An 18,300-nucleotide genomic window follows, 5' to 3' on the forward strand; every position below is an offset into this window, starting at 1 on the left:
GGCTGTAGCAGCTAACCACATTCCTGCATCCTTGTGAAGACAGTCACGCTGGCACTGCAAGCTTGTGCAACAGCACCTCGAACCCAGTTCAGCTGTCCAAAGCACCTAAGTTGCCCTCATTTTCTTCACCAGCATGGTTCTCTGTCCAGGTTAGAGTACCTGCTTCACAGTGAAGCGGGGATATCCACACTAGGCTGCTTGCATCATGTAGACACACCCCTAATACCACAGCAAGGTTGTTCTCACTGCCTTACAAGTTGTTTCTAGATAAATGTGGGAAGGCACTGGAATGCTTTAGTCTCTGTCCTCATTTTCCTTACTCAAAGACTGGGTTTTTTTTTGCTTCTGGCATAAGCAGCATAGTCTCTCTACCTAAGGCATGCAGCAGAGCTGCTCACTTGCATCTCACGCCAGCTGGGTCTGAGTGCACACCTTGAGCTAGAAGCTCTCCCAGGCCCCACAGAAATATAGACCAGAGGGATCACAAATTGAGTTGGACCTACAGAGTGATAAGCACATGAGGTGAATGGCTCATGCTGTGCTTGGAACACACTGTAAGAGGGGCAGAATCAGGAGATGGTACCAAGGGTAGCTTCAGGCAGGACTGAAGAGTACACAGCGTGCAAAAAGAGGGACCAAAATGTAACAAGCTTCAAAACATTACTCTAACCACTTCAACTTAAACAATTGTTTTCTTTGCTTGTTGCTTGGCTCTTTAAATCTTCCCATACATCAAATATGTGTTGTGCAATGTTGAAGTGCTATTGAAGTACATCTACCACTACCAATCTTTTTCAACTGCAACAATCATGAATTACACCTTTGGAAGAATGAACCGGCTTAAAAAGTATGTCATACTAAAGAGGTGTTTCTTCTGTTTTGCCTGCTTTACTGCACTAGCAGAAAGCTAGGGGTCAGTCACAAACCATAAAAAAGAAAACTGTGACCTGGGATGCTCACTGCCACTCGGGGCCATGTACCGCTATTTGGTACTACATTTATGTATCTACCGGGAATACAAATCCAAAGTGCAGGAACCAGAAGGGAAAAGAAGAAGACAGAAGTAGAAAAGGACTTAAAGGAATGAAAAAAATCAGAGGTAAACTCAGACAAGGTAAGGGAGATGTTCAATAGGCAGTATTTGTACTGCATGCACCTGATATAAACAATGTTTTATACACACACACGCACACAGTTCCTTTCAGATTTCATTCTTCTTCTCTCAGAATGCAAACACCATTCTTCTCCCCCGAATTTAAGAACTTGCCATTAGATTATGTTATAAAATGGGTGATCAGTCAAAACCATTCATCTGGATTAAAAACATCTAATTTGTAAAGCTGACATTTTAAAAGGTTTGAAAGCCAGTTAAAAATAGATGTCTTTTTAAAAATAATCCCAGAGGATTTAATACCAAGAAACGTTGGCACACTTCATTTCAGCCAGCTTCCCATCTCACCCTTACTGCAGTAGTGTTTGAATGCCTCAGAAGTATACTCACATCCACAACACACTTGTCACAAAAGGAAAGCTTTTATTCACACCTCACACCCACAAAACTGAAGGAGGCACAAAGAGAATGTTCTAGTTTGAAGCCGTGAGGCAAACTGTGGTGAAGTGAGGTCTCTCACTCTTCAACTCCAATCACCAAGGCGCTTTCCTGAGAAAGACTTTGTTATAAGTACATGGGGAGCCGTGCATCTGTTCTCTTTGGCAATATAAGGTAAAATCTGATGCAACTTGATAATGGCTAACATGTCTGCTCTGATTTCTGTTCAATGGTTTTCACAACCCAGATAGATTCCTCTTTGTTGTGGACCTCATCAACACTTGGCATGATTAGCATGAACCCAGAGTCTGGATGGCCCTAGAAAGTGCACTGCTGCCTCACCTATGGATATATGTCAGGTGAAAGTGTTTCAGTAAGAAAGCTACGGTTTACATTTAATTTACATAGACATTTTTCAGTCTGGCACTTCTAGCACCCTCTACAGAACTAGGTATGGTACCAAAGTGACCCAGTAAGTAACTAGGCGAGGTACAGAATCAGTATTTAAGTCCCACCTTTCCTAATTTTCCAGGAGGTTGCCAGTGAATGCTTCCAGAAGTTCCTTCCATGTAAAGGATTTATTTCCAGGTTCTTGCTCAGTTCAGATAGAAGATCAGATGGACTTTCATTTATACCTTCCTGCCCAAGACAGTACAAATTTAGGACTTGACAGTAAATGCAGTGAAGCAGACTCTAGAAACTGAGAAAGCTGGTGATCCAGGAAACACAAACCACAGCATTGCTTACATTACTGAATAATGATGAGATTTATATGAGTATTAGACAACAACTAGAATAACAAGAGAAAACACAGAGCTGCCTGTTCTCACCATTTCAACCTTCCTTCCATAAGTCTTGGCATAAGCTGAAATGCAAAAAGAGAACACAGCTAGAAACTGTTCTGGAAGACAACTATTCTGCTTCCTCGGCATTTCAGCATGTTCTGTCATTTAACAAGATACATCCATGAGGAAAGTCAACAGAGCCAGCTTCTCCCGCAGCTCAGCTTCCATAAATGTAGCATTACCATGTGTCCCTCAAAGGTCAGCTTCACCTCCAGCATTGTTTCTGTACCTTATTAGGGTTGAACAATGAGTTGCTGTGATTCTCTAAAGTGGATAGAAAGCTGCTTTGATTTCTTGACAGTACAATGAACATTTTACTACTGGCATGGCAGTTAAGACTGACAGAGATCTCCAAAGCAAACACTAAAGTGGAGGGAAATTAACTGAAAGTAAACCCTGGTAGGGGGTTAGCTCTATTGGTCTGTGCTGAATCAGTTGCTTTTCTATTGAGAAACCTCACCTGTTTTTTTACACTTATGCAAAAGCTGCCTGTCAAGATACACATGGATGTCTTGAATCTCCAGGAAAGCAGTTCCATGCTCTAATGGGATCTTTGAAACTGTCCTGGTGCAGAAATACCTAGGTCAGACTATGTGGATCACACAAGCCTAAACCCAGAACCATTCAGACAAAGCTGCTCAAGCACAATAAATACGTCTGTTGGAAAACCCTGCTGGGCACTGTGGTAGCTCTGGCACTGATAAGTATCGCTGTGGTCTAATTTGGCTGACTGCAGAGCAGACAGGCTTTTTAGATGCCTACAGACAAGGCATAAAATTCAGACAAAATTCTCTTGTGCCGAGACATCTACCAAATTTGACCTGAGAAAGTTGCAAAACTCACTCTTGTTGGTTTGGGATTATCTGTGTGGTTTTGTCACACAGAATTTGTGTTGTTTATGGAGGACTAAAATTTAATGCTGGTTCTCATAGCAGGATGTTCATGCCATGGTTTGGAGCAGTGTTCAATGATCATGGACTTGCATTCTTCATTTAACCATGTCCAGTTAATAACGAGTGTAACATCAACTGCACACATAAATCCTGTTCCTTGTTTCCATTTGCCCTCATTAAGTTACAATGGATTCCCTGGTATATTGTGGAAAAGTTTTATGAGAGGACTATTGACAAATATTGAACCTACACTAAGTTTACGACTGACGTGAGATCCTTGTTTAACCAGGCAGATGGTAGATCTGACACACTAGAATATAGTGAGGAAACTCTTATTTACAGCTGTGAAACCTGTGTACATGAATTGGGTTATAAAGCGTTCACCTTCTGAAGCTGGAACATGACTTACAAGTGTTAGTAAAAGAAATTATTTATCCTCTTCTAAGATTTAAAAGCAAACGATCACTGGTCCAAATAGAAGTCAATGGAAATTCTGTGGCTTGTGGGTTTGTTTCTTGTTTAAATCCATCCACCTCCCTGAGTGTGTTTTTGCTTCCAGTTGCACTGAATCATGACCTCTGCCCTGCAGATATGATCATTATCTCTTCAGTATTTGACTCATACTGTGTCATTAGTGCTGAATGACATGGCAACTTGTACTACAAGTAAAACATCCAGAACCAACATTGATAAATGAGGTGCCCTTAGAATACTAAAAAACATCTGCAATGGCATACTGCTTGCAGTAAGTTTTTTCACACCTTGCGCTCCTCTCCATTCTTGGATTTCGTCACAAAGAAGTATCTCCAACACTCTGGAAACTTGCATGCCTATAAGAACTTCTAGTGAGGAAAATTTGCTCATTTCATCCCTCCTTCCCAAAAAATCTTTCCATAACACACAGACAGACAAACACACAGATACCCCTTCCTTAGAAAAACACATTAAAAACAACATTCAAGGATATAAGCCAAGGATATAAGTCAAGGATATAAGTCAAGGGTATAAGGAATCTTACCCCATTCAAAAAGGTACCTGGCACTTTTTGTTACTGGGCTCTTACACGCATTATAGAAAAAGGCATACACAGAATCAATGACATACAGTGCCTTGGCTATGTAAAACCAGTAAAGGATTTATGAATTTCCAGACCAATTACTTGCTGGCAGTTACTTTTGATTCCACTGATTTCATGGTCTGCTGTGGGAATGGCACTCTTTTGTGCTTCATCAAACAATGACAGAAATTTCAGGATCCTTTCTTGATCTGCTACAGGGATCTCCAATGACATCTGCTTCTGAGCTTGGCTGGTGGAAAAAAATTGTTACGATCTTCTTCAATGTCATGTATAAAACTGTATCTACAGTTTGGATGGATTCACGCCTAATTTTTCTGCTTGGATCTGTTGACCTCAAAAAGGCAGCCTCACACTTACTGAAAATGGAGATCTCTAGTACAGTTCAGCTCAATGGTAAGGTTTGCTGTAAACTACACAGCTTCAATACACAAAATAAGAATGAATTGTTAAATAATATTTTAAAATAAAAATAATTATGTAATTATATAATAAAGTATAATAAACAATTACATTATTTAATTTCAAAGAAAAAATACTAAATAATAAAAAGGATTTATCAAAAGGAATGCAACATCTTTGTTGGGCCAGTTTCTTCAGTGGGGCCATGAGTGTTACTCCACCTGAGAATGTCTTGCTTTCTGTTTTAGTAATCTCTACCATAATACAAAAATCTTCTCTTCATTCTTTTTGCTTACATCTGTCAACTCATCCTTCCAACCAGCACACTTAATAACTACACCCGTGATAGGAGACTAGTGTCCTACTGATACATACCACAGGACAGCACTGGGATCCTGCACTAAAGCAGACCCTACCTGTTTGAATGCTGTGGATTTGCAGGCACAACTGGAGAAGCAGCTGCTAGAAAGCCATTTGAAATAACTGCAATGATTAGAATATTAGTCAACATGTTGGTTGCCATTGTGGTCAAACAGGATCTTCTGGGTGCTGAAACCTCTATCTACAAAGCTTGCCAAAACTCCTTCATGCTCAACTTCTCTCTGGCTGAACAAACCATCTGATCCCCTGCCTTATAAGTCCTTGGCCTTTCTTCATTACCCACAGAACAAATTCCACATCCAATTTCACTTTAGAGATCTGCATTTTGACAATTGGAGATGTGCCTTTTTTCTGTTTTCTGTGGTTTGCTTTGTGCCACTAATAATAGAGTTACCAGTGTCAGAAGCCTTTTCTCTGCCTTGAACAAACACATCAGCTGAGTGCTATCCCTGCTTGAACAGGAGAATCTCAAACGGGTGTGCAAACTTTGGGATTGAGCACAGCACTGCTAACAGCAGCACAGGGATGATCACCTGGATATACAGCATCAAGGCACAGAAGAGAAATGGGGCTACTACTTCAGGAGCCAAGATTTCAAACACAACAGTGATGCTAGCTGTCAGCACAGCAAACAGTGAGGAACAGAATAAATACCAAAGCCTCTAGATTCTGTCACGTGCTCCTAGGGACTAAATCAAAGTGTGAGATAGGGGTGAAGCCAGCCTGGATGAATCTGTCAGATGCAGGGCTAAATCACTCGACTGCTGGCAGCCAAAGGTGGAGTGGGAGTGATACAGCACTGGTTCAAAAGCTTGCCTTAGCTTGCAGGGAATGGTAGCCAAGAGCTTTCCTCAAGTGTGTCAGAAGCATTTGGTGCTGGAGAAAGGGCTACAAGGGACACTCTCAGTAGCAGAATGGTGGCTGAACTTCACGGTGTCCTGGGCTCTACTTTCCCCAACATCCAGGCAGTGTAACAAGGGGAAAAAAGGAGTACCAGAACCACACTGGGCAGAGAGAGGCAGCTTGGAGTGTACATTGCCATTAGACTGGGCAGAAGACTGCCTTTTGGTCCTGGCACAGGGCCACACCAATCACTACAACATGGTTTGTGTAGCTAACTCCGTATGCCCACTTACTGGGGTCTCCCACTGACTAATGGTACTTCTCTGCTTCATAAACCTCAGCTTTTCTGCTAGGAAAGCATTGCTGAGGCTCAGGGAAAGAAGCCTGGAATCCAAGCGACATTCCCCAGGCACAGCAAGATGGCTGAGAGCAACACTCAGAACAAAGAGCAGCTCTCTTCTGTACCTTCACTACAAAATTGTTCTTTTTCTTCCAGCACATGTAAAATGTGTTGCAAGAGCACTGCTGGGTGGGAGGACTGGTCTTCTTACTAAAAGAGAAAACACTCAGCCATCCTGAAAGGATACACTTGGCCAATCCTCCCTAAAAAGGACACCTGGTAGCTTCATTCTGAAGAATTCCTCCAGCCCAGCACCTCTTCACCCAAAATCCATTCATACTGAGTAAACAGTACGCTATCTGCCTCTGTTCTAAACAGTTCCTGCAGCTATTTTGTCAGCCTTTTGTCGGTCACTTGTGGCTGGTCTTAGGTGAGCTGAGATTTCAGTGTGACGCTGCCTCCTGTTTGTGGTCTGAGCTGAGTACGGACAGATTTTTGCCATGCTTTTGGCTAAGGAAACCACAAGAAAGAGACTAGTGAATTGTTTTGACAGAATCCCACATAGCTTGGATATAAAAAAGAACTGAAGCTGCTGTTTGAGGCCTTGGGCAGGGAAAGGCCGGATAAACTTCATTTACTTGTATAATCCTTCTGTTGGGACTTGACTGGCAGCAAGGGCTGAGTTCAGATCCTACAGGTCACTTCTAAATCCAGATGCCCATCCAGAAGCTTGGGAAAATTTAAACTTTCTGGTGCTCAGCAAGCTAATTTTCTTCATTTGCAAACATGACTCAGTTGACTTAATAAACAGTGTTTTATTTATGGAAGAAAAACAAAGGTAGATAAACAGCACAGCAGACAATATTTAACTTCTAGTGTATTCCTATTCAACAGTCATCTTTTTTTGGGGGGGGAAGTTGGTTAGGTCAGCTTTCAGTTGCTTCCCTACCTCCTGTAACATCCCACTTCCAGCCTGGGTTGGTCAAATCTTGTTGATCAGCATGGTCTGATTCAGGCTGTGGGCCTTCTTTCCATTCTCTCTCACCAGTCCTCACTCTCCAAGCTAGTGCTGGAGTCAATTTCTGGTTTTCAATCTCTTCAGCAAGACTGCATGAACCACCTCAGATTACCTTGTCCCTGTGCATTCAGGAAACCCTTTACTCCATTCTTGTCTCACACTTTGCAGAATGCTTCTGAATGGATTCTGCTCTGAGTTACTCTTTAAAGAAAAGTTTTAGTCAAAGCCTTTTTCTTCTGCCTCTGCCATTTTGGTTTTGGTTTGTTGTTTTATTTTTTTGAGGCTATAACTTTTGCATTCCAGTTTTGGAAGCTATTGGCCTGGTGAGGGTGACCAACTCACCCCAGGGACACTGAAGTGTAGCTCCTTGGCCCAGATTTCAATCCCTAGTTACAATTACAAACATTCCTCCATTTAATTATGCTCCTCTTTTTACCAGAAATGCCTCCCAAACATAATAAAATAATATGCACAAAGTAAACATGTCTGAGGCCTGCCCATCGGTTCCTTTCATTTATCTCCCCTCTTTACCAGAAGTCAACAGAGTACTCTATTTCTTTTGCATTTCCTTGGGGCACTGAGGCCACTGCTCTCTCTTTTAGGCTGCTTGTTAAAGCAAGGCTGATAATTGTCAAAAGGGGGAAAACAAAACCTCCTCACAACATATTTGCAAACAGGACTGCACCACCAGGGGCCATTTTCACTGCTGGGCAGATAGCTCAGGTCAGCAGCATTTCCACATAGAAACCTCAGCACTTCTGGAACCTCCTAAAGAAGCAGCTGCCCAGGCCTGCATCTCGTATGACTCCGACCAGTAGTAAGAGTTGCTCTCAGCTACTACGCAGCAGTCTGAATTCACAACGCTTAAGATTATGGTTCATGCATATCTAAGTCCCAGGACAGTAATGAAAATAAGTGCACTAATGGTTCCAAGATACCTAATTTACTATATGTTGAAGGCAGGCATACCTAAGTGAAAGAGAGAAGGAATTTCAGTTTGCAGTATGTATGTAAATCTTCGCCTGTTTTTTTTTTTTTTTTTTTTTTTTTTTTTTTTTTTTTTTTTCCTACCATAAAAAATGTATATTCTTGTGAAAACATGTGAACTTGTGAAAATGCACTTGTCTTATACTTTACTGTACAGCTTCTTTTTCAAGGTGTGCACCAAGCCAAAGAATACACACATACTTTCATGCACCAACTATTAGTCAGACTCTGCATATGTTTGGAAAAGTTTGGTGCTGAAAGGTAAGCATGGCAATAAAACACTGCATCCCAGCAGTGTACCTTATGTACTGACTTGCAGGGTGTTGGCATGCTGCTTTGGAGGATTAGGTCTGTACCAAGGATTCAGACATGGGACATAAGGGGTTCAGTAAGAACCCCTGTAGGGTTTTCTTATTCATTTCTGTAGGCACCCTGCCAGCTCACCCAGGAACACAAGTAGTTGATCCTGCCTTTTTTTAGTGCAAGTTTAACAGAAACAACATTGATGGCTACCTCTAGGCATACTCCCTCAAACTAAATGGCAAAGCAAGGCTCTTGGGAAACTGAGTGACAAGATCTCAGTGCTTGTTTTACATAGGTTCCGCTGAGTATTACAGGCTAACCTCATGGGTCTTTCTATTGCACTACAAAAACACTGACATGTAATTTGGGATACGTGGGTATTACTTCCATTTCCCACTCCAACCTGACAAACCATGTTGTATTAAGATCACAACTTTCTTTCATTACAACGTTATTATTATCATCATGTAGCTCTATTAAATTCTTCAGGGTTTCATAGAATTATCATAGAATCATGATGGGTTTGGGTTTGAAGAGACCTTAAAGATACCTAGTTCCAACCCGTCTGCCATGGGCAGAGACACCCTCCACTAAGTCAGCTTCTGCAAAGCCCCATCCAACCTGGCCTTGAACACTGTCAGAGATGGGGCATCCACAGCTTCTCTGAGCAATTGGTTCTAGTGTCTCACCACCCTCAGTACAGAATTTCTTCCTAATATCTAATCTCAATCTACCTAATCATTTATTTTTGAAGTGAAACTAAACACGTAGATGATAAAATATCAATAAAGCAAGGAAACATCTGAACAATCTGGTTTGTTATCTGGTACTTTCTCATGATTTTTGGATCAGTCTAGACTCTACTGAAAAAAGCCAAAAATCTCAGGGACAGCTCATCATATGTGACGGGAAACATTCTGTCACAGGGCTCAAGCTGTCTCACCAATCCAGGACAACAAAGTGTTTGGCACTCCAAAAGTCTGGATGTGAAAGAATGGAAGGCAAGCAATGAGTACTAATATGCTGCATATTGTTAAAAGAGTAGGAATTGGCCTGGCTCGGGAGTCAAAATCTCCCATCAGCCAGCCAGGGTGCCTGATACATTGCTGAGATTACAGCCATAACACAATACTGCAGACAACCCAGCCTATTAGCTTTGAACCTCGTATTACAGTCAACTTTTAACATATTCCAAGCTTCCACGTCTCTGATGTGGCAATGGGAAGTTCTTCTGAGCTATTTCCCATCTGGATGTGTTTATGGCTCCTGACAGTTTTGATCAAGACTTTTTGAAATTTATTCCACATTAGCATTTATGGACCTGCCTGGTTGTCTGATCAGTGCATTCACAGCTAGCCCATCTGTCTGGAAAGGTCAGGATTTCTCCCTGAATAGGCCAGAAATACAAGGCCCAAGCCTAGAGATACTGTGCTGTTTACCTTCCTTCCAGGTTTGCATTCAGTTAATTAGAAAAGCCTCTTATAGGGAAACAGTTGTTTTGTTTTGTTTGGTTTGGTTTGTTGGGTTTTTTTCTCTTCTTAAGAGATCTGCAATTGTCAGAAGCTTTAGAAAAATCTACCTCATCTTAGCTGTATGCTTGAGCCTTTTCTTCCTCGGATTTCACTGCCCATTCTCCTTGCAATTCTGTGTTTCAGGCTGCTCCAGGCCATCCTTCCCTTGACTCGTACTGCTAAAGTCCCCCACGCGGTGGCAGAGTGGGCGACTAGACTTTTTCTCTGATGAAGAAGGGAGGAGAGGATCCGTGGCTGAAACTTGGAAGGAAGCGCCAGATGGATGTATTCCATTCATTTTCACAGAAGATACGTAGCTACATACACCCTTGGCACGGCTTTGAAAATCTCATCCAGCAGCAATGAACACAGTAGGTGAAAATGTCTTGCAGACAAGGTCAATGGCTTTTTAAAATTTCCTTTCTGTGAGAAGGAAAAGCATGTTGTTATCCTTCCTACAGCTACTGCTAATGTATATCCATTCCTCCCAGTCATGCCTGGTTGCAGCCTCGCGGAGCTGAAGGGCTCAGCTGTGGGACACAGTGAACGGCAGAGGCCTTTCACCTTCCTGCCCATAGTCTTCCCCTCCAGCCTGGCACCTAGTTACTACTTCATATAGTGTTCCTCTCAATTTAAACCCAGCAAGCCACCACCATGTGAACCGAGAAACTGCCCGCTAAGCTCACAGACACCGAATTTTGCAAATGCTCATTTTATTGATGTAATAGAGTATAAAACAGCTTTCACATCCCTGGCAAACAGGAGACCAGTGCTGTGGGGGCTCAGCCTTCAGGCACTGTTAGATTTAATGCCTGACAATTACCTGTATTTGTATAATCCCAGTTTCTTGTTGCTCTGAGTTGCTGTCATGCTGCAGCTTCCCACTGAGGGTGATAATTCTTTGAAAAGGCAGCCGAAGAATGAAACCTAGGCCTCTGGCACCTTCCAGCCCCGCTGATCACACAGCGCTTCCCGCTGGAAGAAAAGAGGAAATGAAACGCTGGAGAGGTTAGCAGCTACCAGGCTTGGGGAAAGCCTCACCCACAGATGCAGGGCTTTCCTAACACCCAGGGTAGGCAACAACCTAATTTTACAAAGCTTTCTTTCACAGAATCATAGACCGGTTTGAGTTGAAGGGACCTTAAGATCATCCAGTTCCAACCCCCTGCCACGGGCCGGGACACCTTCCACTAGACCAGGTTACTCAAAGCGCCATCCAACCTGGCCTTGAACACCGCCAGGGATGGAGCAGTCACAGTTTGGGCAACCTGTGCCAGCGCCTCACCACCCTCACAGGGAAGAATTTTTCCTATTATCTAATCTCAATCTCCCCTGTGTTAGTTTAAAGCCATCCTCCCCTGTCCTATCCCTACACGCCCTCATAAAAAGCCCCGCTTCTCCCCGGCCTCTCGCCGCACACCGGGGCTCCCCCGGGCGCTCAGCAGCGCTGCGCGCGGGCCTCCCGCCGCCAGCCGCACTGCAGTTAGCAGCGGCGGCCCTCTAGCGGCCTGCGCCACGGCTCCGAGGGCACGGCACGTTCCCTCAGCCGGGGCCGCGGCCAGGCGGGGATCGCTGGGAACCGTAAAGGCGGCAGGAGAGCAACCTCGGCGCCTGCAGCGGTGTCGGGTCGGGACTGGCAGCGCCGGCCGGGCATGCAGCCCAGACGGGTGCGCAGCGTGACTGGGGTGGGGGAGCCCCCCCTTGCATTAAAGGCCCTACCCGCTCCGAAACGCCGGGGTCCCGGCTCAGGCCGGCGCCTTCGATGCTCCTCTCGGGAGCAGAGGCTCTGCTCTGGCAGGGCGGGTCTGGCCGGGTTCTGACCACCGCCTTCGCTTGTCAGCGCCTCTCAAGGCGAACCGCACAAGAAGCAGCTAAGCTGTTCTGGTGGGGATTGAGTTCTGTCCGCTGTGTATAGCTCAGTGTTAACACAGTGTTAGCTGTGAGAGACCTGCTGCTTTCCAAGAAGCTTCCGATCCCCTCCCTGCCCCGAAAGGCAGGCATCGCAGCCTCGTAAAGCTTGGAAGGACCCATTACAGTTCTCTGACCTGAACATTTCTAGCACAGGCCATCCGTGCAGTTTGTGTTTAACATTTCGTCGAGAGGCCAAATGGGTGTGGTAACAGCCTGGATTTTTATGTTCCAGGGCCCATGTCCATGACAGTCGCGGCCTCCACCTCTTTCCCCGTTAAGTCCCTCTACTCACCAAGAAGGAAAAATGATTCCTTCTTCCATCCATCCCTTCTCAGCCGTTCTCCAGGAAGACCTGAGTCAGATGTTTGGTACCTAAACCAAATACCTGAGGAAGGTGGGGAAGAAGAAGACAATTGCTAGAGGGAAATACACAGTTACTAAACCAGCCTAATGTAAACAAGATCTAAAGCAAGAGTTCAAAGTTATTAAAACTAGGGGAAAATGCCAAAGAAGGAAATTCTTCTCTGTTCAGTCACCCAGCTCCAGAGCCAATGAAACCTGCTTCACCATCCCTGGAAGATGATTTATGAGCATGTTTTTAAACTGCAGACAACAATAACAACAACCTTCTCTCTGTGGACCTTTTCATCAATGGAGCTCAAAGGAGGTCAGTGTCACTACTCATTTGCAGATGCAGAAACTGAGGCACAGGATAGAAGGAATTTTGTTACAGCCATCAGGAAGTGAAGAACTCAAGAACAGATCCTTAGTCAAGTACATTCTGTGCTAAAATATGTCACTTGGCAAACATAAGTATGAATTTACAAATGGCACCTGAGACAAGGCACATCTTATTGCAGCAGCAGGGGCTTACCTCCTCATCATGCTCTCCATGGACTCACCTGAAAGAGACACTTCTGACGCGACCACACAGGGTGGGTACAAACCAGAGGTGATGGAAGAGCACAGTTGAGCTAGGCAAATGGAGAGATGTTCCAAGGTACAGGAAAGGGGGAAAAGTACAGGCATAGCTGCATTTAATATAGCATTGTAACAACTGTCAAGGAGATAAGCAACTTGTGGGAGCCATGTTAGTTTCTAATGGTGGGTTATTACCAGCAGCTGACAGTACTGGATCATAAAGCTCCACAGTATGTGTGAGTGGTGATGCAAATGAGAAAAGAGACACTTGAAGAACTTACTTGTGAGAGATGCTGAGCAATCCCTGTGAGAAGATGAGTTTAATTCTCCTCCTTGCATCATCCATCTTTGTTAGCGTCACAGAGGAGTACCTAGTTCCTAGGGTGGTTTAACTCTAACATATGTTTGTTTTATCAAGAATAGGAAAAAACACCTTAAGAAGTATTCCCTTTTTTCAGCTATTTACAGCCTCCTGCACTGGAAGGAGAAATCACTCTTTGGGGACTGTCCTTGCGCCTCTATAACAAACAATGGAAAACCTCATTCTCTGTAACAGAACTTGTTCGGGGGTTTTTTCTGCTAGAACCTTTTCCTTTTTCCTAGTTGCAAAATCCAGGTGGGAAGGATAACATACAGGGAATGTAATTTTGCTTATTTAAAGATTAGAAATAAATTTGACCCCCAAATCACCCCTTGTCTCCCCCACAAGACAGACCAAACAGCACTCACTCTTCCCTCATGCGTAATTGTGTTACTGAAACCAACAAGCTTCTTGTGGGAGGCAAATCTCAATATGCCTGTAGACACTATTACAAACAGGGCACAAAAATACCCTTCATAGAAGTGGCCGAAGGGAACTCTCTCTTCATCCACTCTTGCCTCAGAACACTGTTGCATTGAAAGCCTTGACAAGTGGCAAAATTCATCATCCCAAAAGAGGAGAGTCAGCAATGAGTGACTCCTTTTTAATTTTTAATAGAACCACACTGACTGAATGGACACTTGGAAACTTCTTGACCATACCATGTAGTTATATATATACTATGGCAAAGTGTGGATGAATGCTTAGTCTTAAGACTTTAAAATAAGATAAGCAGACATTGGAGAGAGAGGCCCTTGGGAGAACTAGGAGAAATGCACCCAAAACCTTTGTGTCTTAGGGAGAATTACGATGCACGTAAAACTGTAGAGAGCAGAAAATGCCAAGCTTGGCCACAGGGCACTGAGAAAGGACACAAATATTTGCCAATAGGTGATATATTTTAAGATTCAGGGAGGTTAGGAATTATACAGGGCATTACAAAGGGATCTTGTTAATCAAGTCGGACTAAAAGGATCACATTTGGAAAGGCAGAACTAAAAGGCAAAATATCTGCCCCTTAAGACCTTAGGTCTGCAAGGTCACCCAAGTGAACCCGTGGGATCGGAGCTACAGTCCTGACAGCATTGAAAGTAGCCAAAATGTCTGTGTAGGAAGAGCTTGCTTTTGGCCACTCATTCCTGGGGTTGGTTGGAAATATTTCTGATAAGCTGTGGTGTAACATGCTGACTCACCCCAACCATGTCACTGTTGCTGCTGATCAGCAGCATTCCCTGCTTCCCACAGAGTGAGAAGCCTGGAAGGCCCAGGATTCCCAGCTAAGCTGGCAGGCTCCAACCTTTGGCAACCAAGATGATTTTGGCTTCAGCATTTTTGAAGGGATACTACTGAACATTATTTCAGGACCACATGGGCAGATGTTTGCTGTGTGCGGAAGGTTTTGGAAATGTAACTTTCTGTTCAAAAATAGAACAACCGTTCTTTTTATCATCCAGCACCAAACTCATAATGCCCATGGGATGAACATGTTGGCATTAAACTGACTGTGATCATACATCCTTCAAAGTTACGTGTGTCAGATTGACATCACCAGGCTCTGGATTCTGCAGGAAGCTGGAGAAATATCAGAGATGTATGTTAGAGGAGGGAGCAGAGTAGAAAAAGAAAGGGAGGAGGACAGTTGCTTTGCCCTTCTGCAAATTTGCTACCGTTTTATGCAGCAGAAGTGAAACAAGAAACATTCCCCACGTAAAATAACCCATATTGCTTTGTTTCAGAGCAACTCTTTATCACAGACGTTTAAGAGAGGAAGGGTGAAGTTTGCCACAGGGGCTTCATGCAAGGATTTTACTATTTCAGTGAAAATCATCTGATTTTCAGCCAATTTTGAAACACTTCCATACCTATGATGCTCACCTGATGCAAAGACATAGTGCAGTTTGACCACTGGACTCATTTGAAGAAGGCCATATAAAAAAGTTGAGTGGTAGTTGGTATTAGAGGACATGGAAATACCCTGGCTGAGCTCTGTGGCATGGAGTTCAGTGCCCCTCAGGCACTGCTGGGGCTGGGAAACCTGCATCCTTGTATCTGCAGGCACCCCTGCAGAAGGCAGCTGGAGCTACCTTCTGGACTGGGAGGTCTTAAGGGATTCTGGTGTGAGCAAACAAGGGAAATGGGACTGAGCAGCCAGCAGGCATAAACCTGGTGGTGGCAGGAAGCACACTCAGATGTCAGAGACCTCCCGAGGAACTGTAACTGCAGGCTGCCCTGAATACAGGCTCCCTTCTGTGCTTACAGGATGTGTCAAGAGTAGCAACAGAGAATAGTAAGATTGCTGTCCAAGCTTCCCTAGAAAAGCTACAGATGTTCCTGTGTTTGGGGCATTTGAAAGTAAAACAGCCAGAGGCACTTTTTACATGCTACAGGAAAAAATTCTGCATCAGCAGGGAGCAGGTTCTCTCACTTTTGACAGCCTTCCTACCCTTAAACCCCAGCATTTTATAAAGCTCACAAATCAGACCTAACTCCCTCCCTGCTCTGAAAGTAGGCTACGTTTTAAATCTGTGTATTAGATTTTCTTTCTAAATTGTTTTATCCTCCTCTCACTAACCCAAACAATTCCCAGACAGTGACTCGTGCTGACTAATCCAGTCTGGGAGACTTCTAGGTGTCCCTGTAACTTAAAACCAGAAAACAAGCTTCCTAATTCAGTAGCTAGACATTCCAAAGAAGACCTGTAGGTTCTGAGCTTTTATTTTCCTTCTCCTCAGGGTTAAACATGCTTTTATCTACCCTGTACCTCCCTCCCCCAGCAGGCAAGAGTTGAGCTGTAATTCGGACATTCCTTCCCTGAGATCTCCTGCCTAGGTTAGAAGTTGTGCTCTACAGGGCATCTCAGTGGCAAAGTTATTGTGAGCCCTTAGCAAAGGTAAACTGTGCAAAAGGGAGCTGTCTTCCAGAAGGGGGTGCCTGAAGTAATAGCTGAGACACGTTCCCAAATCATCTTACAGACCTGTAAGAAGCCCAGGGTTGTTAAAAGATATGGGACCACGGAAAAATTGTATTTTTGGCCCATTTACAGTGCTGGACTGAGTCATATTTTAGTCATGTCTGGAAATCACAGTGCCATTACAAGGTCTTCCAGTATCGTAACAGTTGTAGTGGTGACAGGCTTCTAAGCTGTGAATGCTGTGAACAAAGTCTGTCTCAGAGCAGCTAATATAGAGTTTATTGTCTGTTTTGTGACCACACATGCTGCACCAGTAACCAGCATTTCCATGCCTGCTGAGAAAAGGGCTATCACTTCTGGGCACAGTATGCTGCACCACTAATCCAAGCCTGTTGTCTTGTGAGACAAGCCACTGAAAAGAGGGAGAAAGCCATGTACACCAAAGGTAACACACCTGTGTTATCTTTCCAGGACATCTGTGTTGAGTTGTAGGGTGCCTTTGAGGCTGGTAGGATTTACTAAGATGCTTTTGCTCTGGAGCCTGGCTGATGGCTGTTTCCTCATTGCACAAGTCAAACAAAGCAGTGTGGGAGAACACCCATGACAATGGCCTTTATAATTAAAGGTCATTAAAAGCTGTCAGTCAGAGCATGAGGTGCCACAACAAGTCAACAACCTTTTGCATTCACCCTTGCTAGCCTCTCCTCCCACAAAGAGCAGCCTCCAGCCTTAGTCTTCATCCCCTTCTTTGCCCTTTCCTCTTCCTCCCACTCAAGCAGCCAGAGTGGGGGGATTGAGCTGGCCTTTCTCAGCGGCAAAAGAGGCATGGTGGGGCCACCTCAACTGCCCAGGGATCCCAGAGGTCTGCGCTCACTGTGAACTGCTTGCGAGGGAGCTCTCAGCTTCCCATGGCAGGGAGGAAGGCAGAGGGGCAGCAGAGGTCAGCTGCCCATGCTTTCTCCCTTCATCCTGTAGGAGTGGGTGCCACCGGTCTGGAATGGCACAACCACTGTGAAAGCTGGCAGGTGTGGGGCTAGGAGAGACTTCTGTCAGTCCAGCTGGCCTACACAAATGCCTGAGCTGCTGCTGTCAAGAAAGAGACACAGCCTTACTCACAAGGATAGGCAGCCTCAGTGGCAGCGGGATATGTGCATCCAGTTAAAATGGCCATGAGAGTGTGGTGCCTTACCCTCCTATACAAAATGAAGAATCTGCTAGTATATCCTCTGCATAGTCTTCAGCATCTAGCAGCAAATATTTCTGTTGGAGATGTCCTTGGGTGTAATATTTTTGGTTTTCTTTTCACTGTCACTATTTGTGGCTTCTTTTCCTGTTGTAAGAAACTAAGTATGTGCTCTACTTCATCATCCACCTCTAAAGAAGTGCTCTTGCAGTGCTCAGGGCAAGGAGAAGAATCGGCAGGGTAGACCCTTGCAAAAGTGTAACTGCAATATTGTTAGGATAACCTGGGATTGTGCCAGAAAGAAATGCTGGGTGGTCACGCTGTGCAGGGTAACCAGTAACCATGTCAGTGTGTGTTAGTATTTCTAATCTCTAAAGAGTTACCTGGAATTCAGTTACTTAACTGATTTCTCGTAGTGTGTTGGCCTAATAATCATCTGAGAGATGGAGTGCTACCTGACAAGTTGTCAGGAAGAAAAACAACCCATCTTTATTAATTTGCTTTGTAACTTGTTCTTCACTTCACTGAGAGTATCTCTGCATATATACATTATTGTGTAGACGGATAGTATTGAGAGCTTCTTCAATATAATGCAGTATGATGTGTAGGGCCGATACTAGAAGATTATGTATATATATATATGTATAGATACTTATAATACATACAGGTATATATAGAGAGAGGCTTTCAGACTGAACTTTCAATATTGACCCTGAGTTGGGTTTTTTTTTCTCATTTTGAAAGCCTTTTTCTCCCATATTAATGTTTCATTAACACTACTGTTTCATTATTTATTTAAAGAGAAAAACAACCAAGGTATCTCATAAATAATATGACCTCAAACTATCTGTTTTGGTGATCCTGAA

This window comes from Psittacula echo (assembly GCF_963264785.1).
Source record: "Psittacula echo genome assembly, chromosome: 3".
Lineage (NCBI taxonomy): Eukaryota > Metazoa > Chordata > Aves > Psittaciformes > Psittacidae > Psittacula > Psittacula echo.